The 11381-nt window shown below is 40.3% G+C and overlaps 1 pseudogene across 1 annotated transcript; it reads right to left on the reverse strand.

The window, feature by feature from the left end:
* Window positions 1-7961: 7961 nt before the first annotated feature.
* On the reverse strand, window positions 7962-9181 carry LOC311597216 (replication protein A 32 kDa subunit-like; annotated as a pseudogene). The gene has a single exon. The product of its transcript is annotated as a replication protein A 32 kDa subunit-like (transcript).
* Between the last annotated feature and the right edge of the window lie 2200 nt (window positions 9182-11381).

An 11381-nucleotide genomic window follows, 5' to 3' on the forward strand; every position in this document is an offset into this window, starting at 1 on the left:
CTGTTATTTTTTGGGGGAGGTGGGTTGAGGGTCAGAGTAGGGGTACCACAGACATCTTCCCAGCCTGCAACAGGTGAGTCTTGGGTGGCCACATACCTGGCTGGCTCGCACCATCTCGGCTTGGATTGGCCTGGCTTTTGTCTCTTCTTCCCAATGTACATTTAAAAAAGAACAATCTTTTTGTAATTCCTACATAGATGTAGGTAAATATTTATTTGGGGGGATTTTATTCATCCCTGTATTCTAGTTTTCTAAACTTAAAACTGCCTTATAAAGGTAAGTCACACTTCCATAACAAATGCCCAAAACATCTGATTTTCATGCCGCAAGCCCACGGCTTGTACTATCTGAAAAGGCTGGTCACATTAGAAATGTTTTTTTTTTCCTGAGCCACAAAGTCTCCTTCCTGCATAAATTGGAAACTGAGATATTTGCTTCAACTGAGAGCTTCATTAATGTTGTTTCAGAGGAGAGGTGCTAAGTACTGGGGTGATTCGTGGGTAGGTCCCCTACTGTCTCTGTCCTGGTGTCTTCGGCAGGTGGTCATCTGTCTGCACACGCCCCACCACAGCCTCAGGGAGAAAGACTTTCTCTGAGTTTCCAATATTTCTCTCTCAACCCTAATCTCGTGCTAACGCCCATAGCCCAACCTGAAGTGCTGCTCTGCCCACCCTACCTGTTAAATTGTCCTTGTCCCTGACTTCTAGCGCTCCTTCTTTCCTGTTGCACCTGGCCCTTTGCAGGACTCGTCCTCTCCTTCCTGCTAGGCTAATGAAGGGTAGAACATAAGGCCTGTCACTCATTTTTGTCACCAAGAATTGTCCCCAGCCTCAAATAAAGTAACACCTGGCAACTTTAAGTACAGGTCACTCGGTGGCCATTTTATTCTTTTTTTTCTTTATGGCTCATTTGCATTTGCATTGTTCTTTGGAGTAGAAAGAAATCTTTTGAAGGCCTGGAATTTATTCTATGCCCTATTTTTAAAGCAGCATTAATACTATCTAAATTTCAATTTGGGTAAATAAAAGAAATTTCTTCTGCTTGCTAGCAAGCTTTATTTTATGTTGATATATCTTATGTTTAGTCTTTATCCATATTTCTGTGGCTTTCTGAGCAGTTCCTGTGATTTAGAATGTTCTACACACAGAGAGTAAGTAGACAAAAACTGCCTTTTCCAGTGACTTTAATATATAACAACAGTTCCCTACCTGGATTTTACATTTAAATGCTGGTCATATGGATACATTTTGGCTTACAGATTTATATAACTGTATTATTATGTAGACTATGTAGCTACATTTAGTATATCATATTCTAATATGTAGAGTATATAATATGTAAACACTTCAGTGTGTTGTGTACCCTCGCTCCTGCCTACGTCACCACATTCATGAACCTTCTTTAGCTGGCTTAGTTTGACAACTGCTAACAGGAAGTCAAAGTTTATGTAGCTTCTTGGAATTTGTATTGTTGTCGGGGAAGGGAACTTATGATCCAAATAAATCTAATTAAAATTCCTACCTGTGCCCTTATCTGCCAACACTACTGAACATTTTCAGTTATACTTACAGTCTCTATTTTTAATTTGTGGACTGAAGGATCAAGCTGTTGGAAACACATGGTCTGCATGTGTGGTCGAAATATCTGCAAAGCCAGCCTCACAGTCCCCAAAGCAACTGCCATTTTTAATACTGATCTTCAAGTTGACTAGATTTAGAATCAAATAGAAGACAAGATTCTGGACTCCCAGGTGCAGACGTTTCTTCTTATGACTGGCAGAGGCAGGGATGCTTGCCCTAGGGTGAGCAGCACTGTCCCATGGGCTAGGAGCTAGAATGTGTGAAAAGGAAAAGGCAAACTGGGCAGCAGTAGGCATCTCTCTCTGCCTCCTGATTGCAGGTCCAGTGAAAGCTGCCTACCCAAACTCCTGCAGCCATGACTTCTATGACAAGACTTACTGCACCTTTTAATTTGTAATTTAAAATAAATACTTCCTGGTTTTATTTCATAACTGACAACTGTGTTGAGAACCTCAAAGACCGTTATCTTATATGATTTGTATCACTGGTAATAATCTTATTAAAATAAAAATAGGAAATTTAAAAGGATAATTCATTTCTGGCTTCAATGTTACAATGATGAAGTTGTTACATGTCAATATAAAAACCTCTTTTTCACCTTTTTCATTTATTTATTAATTTAATCTCTTTGCAGACTGACTCCAGCCCTCTCGCTCCTCTCCTCCCTGTCTGGCCCTCACTGTCCCCTCCCCCTGCATTTCCCCCTCTCCTATAGAATATACTTTACCTTTTCATGTACAGTGCATCAAGAATATTTTTGGTAATGCTGACTAAAGTCTCTTACATGAGCTATAGAAAAACACCACAAATCAACTGATTTATGAAGAAAAAAAGCATTCATACTTTGTAGTTCTGGAGTCTTAGAAGTCCAAGAGCATAGTGGGCATGGCTGGTGGGTGTCATGACAAGGCCAAACGTGGAAGAGCTGGCATGCTCAAAACAGGGAAAAAAGAAAAAGAAAAAGAAAAAAGAAAAACACCAGATACTGCCTTTTTTTTTTTTTATAATAACTTGTTTTCTTGGGAAGTAAATCTAGTCCATGAAGGTGAGAGGGAAATCTTTATTTTAAAGTTTAGTTAATAGTAAAAAGAAACAGGAAATGATTTAAATAAGAGCCCTACTTTAGATGATTAATTTGTTTACTCTATTAGTTTCCTATAAAAGCTGTTTTTAAAAGGTTTGGGAAAACAGGAAGAAATGTACTATCTCACAAGTCCTGAGACCAAAAATCCACAGCAAAAGTGTGCGCATATTATTTCCCATAGAAGGCTCCATGAAATAACACGCCCCACGCTCCTCTCACAGTGACCAGTGACTGCTTGACCTTTCTTGGTTTGTTTCAGCTTCCGACACCATCGCCTCTGTCTCCTCCGTGGTCACTTGTGTCTGTCTCTCTTATAAGAACAGCAATTGTGAGATATATAGTTGATTGTGAACAAGTATCATCCCATCTTCCATAGTCCTATATTCTCTTTCCCTGAATCAGGTGATACTATCTCCAACAAGGGACTATTTGGACAAGTTTGACTACTTCAGATATCTTTACAAATCATAGTAGCAGTATCTACATCTATCATCTATCTATCTGCTATCTACTATCTATCTATCTATCTATCTATCTATCTATCATCTGTCTATCTATCATCTATCTATCTATCTATCTATCTATCTAACTAACTAACTAACTAACTAACTAAGTAAGTAACCAATTGCGCACTGTAGAGTTTGAATTGCCCAGCCAGAGCTCTGGGTTCTGGTATTTTTGAAGTGAATCTGTCTCTGTCTCTGTCTCTGTCTCTCTGTTTCTCTCTCTCTCTCTCTCTGTTTCTCTCTCTCTCTCTCTCTCTCTCTCTCTCTCTCTCTCTCTCTGTTTCTCTCTCTCTCTCTCTCTCTCTGTTTCCCTCTCTCTCTCTCTCTCTCTCTCTCTCTCTCTCTCTCTCTCTCTCTGTGTGTGTGTGTGTGTGTGTGTTGTGTATAGTATGTGTAAGCATGTTTATGTGTGCAAGTATAGGTGTGCATGCCATAACTCCCATGTGGAGGTTAGAAGGCAAACCATTGGGTATTAATCCTTACCTTTTCACCTTGACTGAGACAGGGTCACTTGTTGACTACTAAATATGCCAGGCTATCTGGCTTATGACTTGAGGAGTCTCTTGTCTCTACCTCCCATCTCTCTGTAGGAATGCTGGAATTAGAGAGGAACACTATACAGTAACCACATCCATGAACCAAAACTAGATCCTCATGTTTGTGTGGCAAATATTTTACCTACTGAACCATCTTCCCAGCTGGATTCTAATCCTTTTGACGAGTGAACAGGGAAGATAAAAACCTACTGATGAAGAGATTAGACTGTCCCAGAGCTGTTCCCTTCTAAGAATGCCACATCTTTCCAAGGATCTAAAATATACAAGTCATAATTATTTCCACAAGAAGCAATGTGACGCACATGAGAGGTCATGTAGGAAATCCATACATCACCCCGATGTTTCATTTCTGCATCCCATTGTCCTTTTGTCCGTTTTACTTGTCTGTAGATTTTAATAGGATATACAGATAAACACAAACCTAAGAAACTTGATGAATAATTTACAAGAATTAAGACATAATTCCCAGAGGTCAGCACTTCTAAGGAGTAACTGAAGCCATGACTCTCATGTGCCTTTCACAGGTAGAGCAGTCATATGATGCCTGTACACACTGGGAATATGGGGATTACTTATAAGCCCTCCCCTTCCCCGCAAAAGACCCTTTAATACAGCACTTGATGGTCACAGCTGCTTGGCTAAGCAAAATCACCGTGATGACTCTCTTGCTCGTGTCTTAATGTCATACAGACTCAAGTAAGGGGGATTTGGGGTAGTCGTAACCCCCCAACACACGAATGAAATTTTAATGACATTTTGCACAGTCAGAAAGACTTTTCTTGCCTAGGAAACGTTTTCTATGTAACCCAGATGTGTTTCTCAATGCCTGGGAATTTCCTCTTTTGAAAATATGTTGAGCCAACTGATTTTTTTTTTTTAAAGAGAATAATTATCTTCTGAGTTTAGCTCTGCTGAAAGAACATGCAAGAGTTGTAATCACGGGCTTTGAAACTGTGTCTCAATGGTTTCCTGAGGTCTATCAAAGGAGGATGAATTGAAGGACCAGAGTCCCAGCTGAACAGAGACTTTAATTTGTTAAAGAATGGGAATGAGGAGAAAGAGTTACAGAGTGGATATTTGCCAGTGTGCATATTATCCCTAATCCTCAGAATTTGAAAACCTCTTCACCGGCCCTTATTTCTGAGATGTTTATCATTAGAGGATGCCTATTAAGTAAAGTGGCTGTAGGAGTAAAGTAAGGAAAGCGGAAGTGAGTGAATGTGTGACAAGAAGATAAATGCCTTTTTGTGCGTTTCCTGTTTTGCAGGGGGATTACAAATAAAGCTGTTACAGACATTTTCCCTCTAAAGTGGCTAGTTTTTGCATGCCTACCTGAGAGTTCTGTTTGCTCAGCACACTTCACTTGTGGCCAATCATTTACTGGTGACCAGCCTAGGAGATGTTAACTAGTATCTCACTGTAATTTAATGTGAATTTCTCAAAGAACTGAAGACACTAGGCACTTTTTCATGTGCTTGTTTGCTGAAGTGTGAGGTCACATCGTTTGCTCAATTTTTTGTCACTTTTTCGTTATTAAATTTTTGGTTTATTTCCTTACTGATAATTATTTTTTAAAGGTATGTTTTTCTGATGTAGCCTGTTACTCTATGGCTTGGCTTTACATTTTCTTAACAATGTTTCAAGTGCTGAAGTCCATCATTATAGCTGATTCTCTCTCTCTCTCTCTCTCTCTCTCTCTCTCTCTCTCTCTCTCTCTCTCTCTCTCTCACACACACACACACACACACACACACACACACACACACACACAGACCAATAAAGTCTAATTTATGCTGCCCATATGTATAGAGAGTATGGCTGACACGCCAGAGACTATATACTCTAAAAAACTAACTACCCTTCCTCCAGAAGCTATCCCTGGCATTAGATCATCAGCTAGGGGTGGGGACTCAAGACTCCCCTGCCTTGCAAACTGATCCTCTGATTGGCTTGCTCTTGTTTAGGTTTGGTGCAGGCAGCTACACCTGCTGTAAACTCATGATACTATCACAGGCTAAAAAAAAAAGAAAAAAAAAAGAAAAGAAAAGAAAGAAAGAAAGAAAGAAAAAAAATCCATTGTTTAGCTTCAGTTTTTTTCAACTCCTGACTCTTACAATCTTTCTACCCGACCTGAAGTGACCCCTAAGTCTTGCGAGGAAGGGTGTGATGTTATCTCATCTAGAGATGAGCACTCCACAAACACTTCTTCTCTATACACTGAGCAGTTATGAGTTTCTGTGTTAATTGCCCTCTACTGCACAAAGACATGTCTCTGATAAGATGTGAGAGCTGTGCTAATCAGTGGCATATAGATAAAAATTCAGAGGTAGTTTGATACTACGTCATAAATGATATTAATAGTAGATTACCCCTTGAGGCTTGTGAGCTCCACAACCATGAGTTCTTGTCGGGATTTGCAGTCCCAGGAGTGCATTTCACCATATGGGTGGACATCATATCCAATCAAAAAGTAGTTGGTTACCCCTAAATGTTTGCACGTGTCCACAGGCAGATCTTGCCATGCAGCACATTATTTTCTTAATAAGGTTTATAGCTAAACTGTTGATGACTGTTCCACAACAGCCCACACAGTACCTTCTGATACTATAGGAAAGCTAGACAGCACAGAAGCTCCCTAGGAAGTACCAGCTTGGTTTTTCTGTATACGGTGACGAGGATATGTGGAGTCTTCAACATTGCAATCACACCATCAAGTTCTGGTGTGCACCCAAGATCAGTGGCAATGGTCTGGAATGTTCTGAAGGTCTTGGGGCCTCCAAATCAACAACCCAAGGAAAGGTATGGCACACCTGGCAGTGAGCATTTTATTTGGCAACTAGAGTATCTGGGAGAAACATTGTATCCTATGTAAGGTAGTAAGGTAATTCCAATTAAACACATATACACACATATGTCTGTCAACACATGTATATTTATACATGTGTGCATTTACACATATGCATGTATTGTTATATATATATATACACCCTATACATGTGTTATATGTATATATCATGTATATATGTATTTACATGTATACACACACACACACACACACACACACACACACATACACACCTATATCACCTTTAACTGTGGCTATGAGTAATAAAAAGCCTATCACAGACAATACTGATATTTGATATCTAAAAAAGCATTTTCAGGAATGGCCACCAGAGGGCAGGAAGAACCAACTTATTTGTCCTCGATTCCTTTTTGTTGTTGTTTTATTTAGTTTTTGTTTTTAGAGACAGGGTTTCTCTGTGTAGCTTTGGCTTCCTGGAACTTGCTCTGTAGATCTGCATGCCTCTTTTTAAATGTTTTTTAAATTTATTTTTGCACTTTTTAAAATAAATATACAGTTGAACTGTTTTATTAAACACATGGACATTTATATTACAAACAATGTAGTGCCATTCCTTCCTCTCTGCCCTGTTTGGTCGGTGTGCCAGAACCTCAGGCTCACTTCAACCTAGTTTCAGCCACAGCAGGCAAGACAAGAGGAAGGAAAAGTGCGATTGTGAAAGCAGCTGACACATCCAGAGTGGGAAACAAAACAGGTAGAAGATAGTGGGTGTTTGTTTGTTTGTTTGTTTTTTGCCCTAGTATTGCTCATCCTCTCAACAAGAAGCCTTTTAAGAACAGAAACTGCAAAGTATGATGTAGTTCTGCCCTGCTCTTGTTATGCTGAGATTACCCAGATCACGAGAGCCCCCAAAAAGACCACCAGGACTCAATACCGATGCAACACACACAGGGTCATGTATTATGGGCTCAGAGCTTTGCATCACAATCCTTCCTGACGCAGCAGGATAGGAGAATGATACCAGAACTTCAAGCATAATGGGTTAATAAGGAACAACTGTAATTAGGGGTTGGCGTCACAGGGAAGTAAGGAAAAAAACATAAGTGGGGGTCGTGAGTCTCAGGAATGCAGACCTTCAGGCAGGTTGGGTCCAGGAGATTGAATCTCCAGGGAAGTTGTTTTATTTCAAAGGATCATTGGGCGTTAATTGTATCTAATTGCTCTGGAGTTTCTGGAGAGTGCTGGCAGGCCCAGTTTATGGCAGTGTGCCATCATTCCAGAGGGCAGGAAGGAGTGGGGTCACCTGGAGGCAAGTTCTCATACAGAACATGGTATTAAATGCAGAATATAAATTACATATAGGATATAGCATTAATTTTGCCCCTACACACACTCTCTCTCTCTCTTTCAATTCCATCCATCAGTCCTGACTAGCAAGAAGTCCCACCCTGGTTTACTTCCCTCTCAGCTGTCTCCTCCGGAACCTCTAAACCACAAAGAAGAAAGCAAGGCGGGAAGTTTTCAGAGGACTTCAGCTGAGATCTTCTCCATGAAACTTCTGTCCTAGAAGCTACTGACCAAAACCTGCAGAGCTGGAGACCAGAGGATGAAAACAGGTCCAGCTGCAAATACTTCAGGTCCCTAATGAGCTCGTTAGTGTGCTTTTGTGGACTTAAAGTGATGATCATTCACAGTAGAATAAACATGCCCTTCGTTACACAGAAAATCCACTATTTGCTTGACTGAAGCTACAGGCATGTGCTGGAGCTGGCTCCAGAGATCCCGGAAGTTCAGTCCGTCTGGTCTTGAGCAAGCATTGATCAAATTCAGCACCTGGTTTTGGACCACAGTGAGGCCGTTCACTGGCATGAAGTTATTCCCACTGAAGCTTCCTGGCTCACGCCTGAAGATAGCCTCCCAAAGAGACCTGGTAGCTGAATTTGTGTGAATTGACCACTTGCAGAATATGTGCCGTGAACTCACTCATATCTTCCAGGGGAATCGTCTTAAAGGCTACCCAGCTCTTTTTTATCTGAAAAGACCTGAGGTGGCCAGCCACTTTCACGTATGTTTCTGGAGGAACCACAGTGTTTTCACCACTGGCATCGTCTGTGTCAACCCACTGGCGAACATCCATGGCCACAGCAGTCATGTCATCTATTTTGTAAGCACTGTTGGTGGGAGCCTTCTCGGCGTGTCTGATTATTCCCACACTAACGGCCTGTGAAATCTCAACATTCCCAATTTTGAACACTTCGTTAGTCAGTGTAGCAGAAAGCAGCTGAGATACGGTACAGATCACACTGTGCTGGGCTCCCACTCTTGATTTCTTCTCTGCCTGTGTCCATATGGGCGACCTGAAGCCACAGGGGACTGACTGCATGAAGCCACCAGCAGGTGGAGCTGCCAAAGCTTTCGAGCCTGCTATTCCACATCCCCTTTCCTAAGAGGCCCAAGAAGCTTAAGTCCGGAGAGCTGGGTGGACCCCTCAGAACTATTTGCCACCTCAGTGTGATGGCATTGTATCTACTTTACATTGGCTTGCACTTTTTATATCATTATAAAATATTTCCAAAGTACTTCAGGTACTATCAACTTGTGACTTGTGTTCGGTAAATTTTCTCACTGTCATCTAAAAATAATCAAGAATAAAATATGGTTTCTAAAATGCTGTTTATTAAAATGCATGTATAAAATTAATCTATCAGCATCCAAATGTTTCATAGTTACCTTAGGTCTTCCTGCCACATTTCCCATTGTTAAGTTGCTTGCATAGACCAAAGTATGCTATGTCTATTGAATAGGTAATTGAGAAAATATTTGTCTATATACACATGTACATATGCATGATGCACATGTATGCGTGAATGCATGTGCATCATGTGTATGCAGGTATGTATGTATATTTGTCTCCTCCTGTCATGAGTACATGGTCAAGGTTTTCACGGTTTTAACATTACCAACCTCCTTGAAATCTGAGTTTCCTTTTTTTTCTTTTTTTATGTTGGCTTTTATTTATTTATTTATTTATTTATTTATTATTTTTATTTATAAATTCACTTTGCATCCCCATTGTATCCCCCTCCCATCTCTCCTTCTGCTCTCTCGCTCTCACCCTCCTCTCCTTGTCTCCCCTCCCGTTGTCCTCATCAAAGGGGAGCCACACACACACACATACCAACCCACCTCAGGACATCAAGTCAGGACTGAGCTTCTCATACACTGAGGCCAGGCAAGGCAGTGATTGAAAGCAGGTAACAGAGTCCATGTCATAGACAGCACCTGCTCAACTTACTAGGGGATCCCCATGAAGATCAAACTGCCCATTGGTTACATATGTGTAGGGGGTCTAGGTCTAGTCCACGCATGCTCTTTGTTGGTGCTTCCACCTCTGTAAGCCCCCATGTGTCTAGGTTAGTGGATGCTGTTGGTCTTCTTGTAGCCTTCTTGTCCCCTCTGGGTCCTTCTATCCTTCCCTCCCATTCTTCCACAGAACTTCCTGAGCTCCGCCTAATGCTTGGCTGTGAGTCTCGTCGAAATCTGAGGTTTCAAGTTTCTTGTAAAGTATAGTGGTACTTTCTCAAGGATTTACATCTGGAGCATTTATGTTATTTTCCTAAATTAATAGCTAAGAAATTTGGCATGACCATTAAAAAAGAAGACATCACTAGGTCAAACTACACTTTTGTAAAATGATGAAAATATTTCTGTAGATTCATGGACTACAACTGTAAGTGTAGCTATGAATAATAAAAAGCCTATCACAGATAGTGCTAATAATTGACATCTGAAAACACATTCTCATGCAAATGGATACTTCCATGTTAATTTGCACAGAAATATTTTTATGATCAAAAACTACACAAAAGTTGCCTTGCATTTAATGGCTTAACTTTGCAAATTTTACAAAATGCAAATAAATAAAGAGAAACAAAGAAGATATACAGTTTTTACACCCACAGAATGTCTGCCTTGAGCGTATGACGCTCAAACGAACATATCTGAGATTTAATATAGCAAAAGTCAAAGAAAACAATAGTTGTCTTAATTTGCTGATCCTAGTTACAATGTAACATTGTTGAATTCTGATAAATTATTAATAAGCAAGATAAAGGGTACAAATTTTTAGCATTATAATATAGTAAGTCCTCAATTTTGTAATTATTTTAATAATGTTGATAGTTTCAAAATAGCCATTTACCTTCCTCCTCTGCTTTTCTGGTTCCTTCTAACTGATTCAGCTTGTGATTTTAGGATTACCATCTATTGAGGGACATCTAGACTCTCCTGGGAGATGGTCCACCGGACATACCTCTGAGGGATATCTTATGGGAAGGCCAATCTTTTTTTCACAATTATAATTACAATTCTCCCTTCTTTTTCCTCTTTCAAAGCCTGCCCAGATAACCCTTGCTCTCTTTCAAGTTCACAGCCTCCTTTGTTATTAAGTGTTACTACAGTCCTGGGTAGGATTCACGGGCATGCCTGCATCACTATCCTAACTCCAATCCTAATGTTTGAGCAACCAGTACTCTAAATCTCTGAGCAATCTCTTCCATTCAGAAACGCATGTAAAATCTACTTTTCTCCTTTCCCCCTTGATATATGGAAGATCTTTACATCAAACAGTTTCATCGCTGCTTCCATCCATCAATACTGCCTGTCTCTAAATTTTATGCTAATTATCATTTCCAGTTTCACTGACTTTAATTCTACCCTAATTTTATCCTTTGCAACTTTTCTACTGCAGGCTGTACTGTATTTACATTTGAGTTTTTCCAATCTCATCTCCCAAACATGCTACTCTGCAGCTATGCCCATGTAAGACTGCTAACCACCTGTTACGTA

Source organism: Acomys minous (assembly GCF_964271855.1).
Source record: "Acomys minous genome assembly, chromosome: 5".
NCBI lineage: Eukaryota > Metazoa > Chordata > Mammalia > Rodentia > Muridae > Acomys > Acomys minous.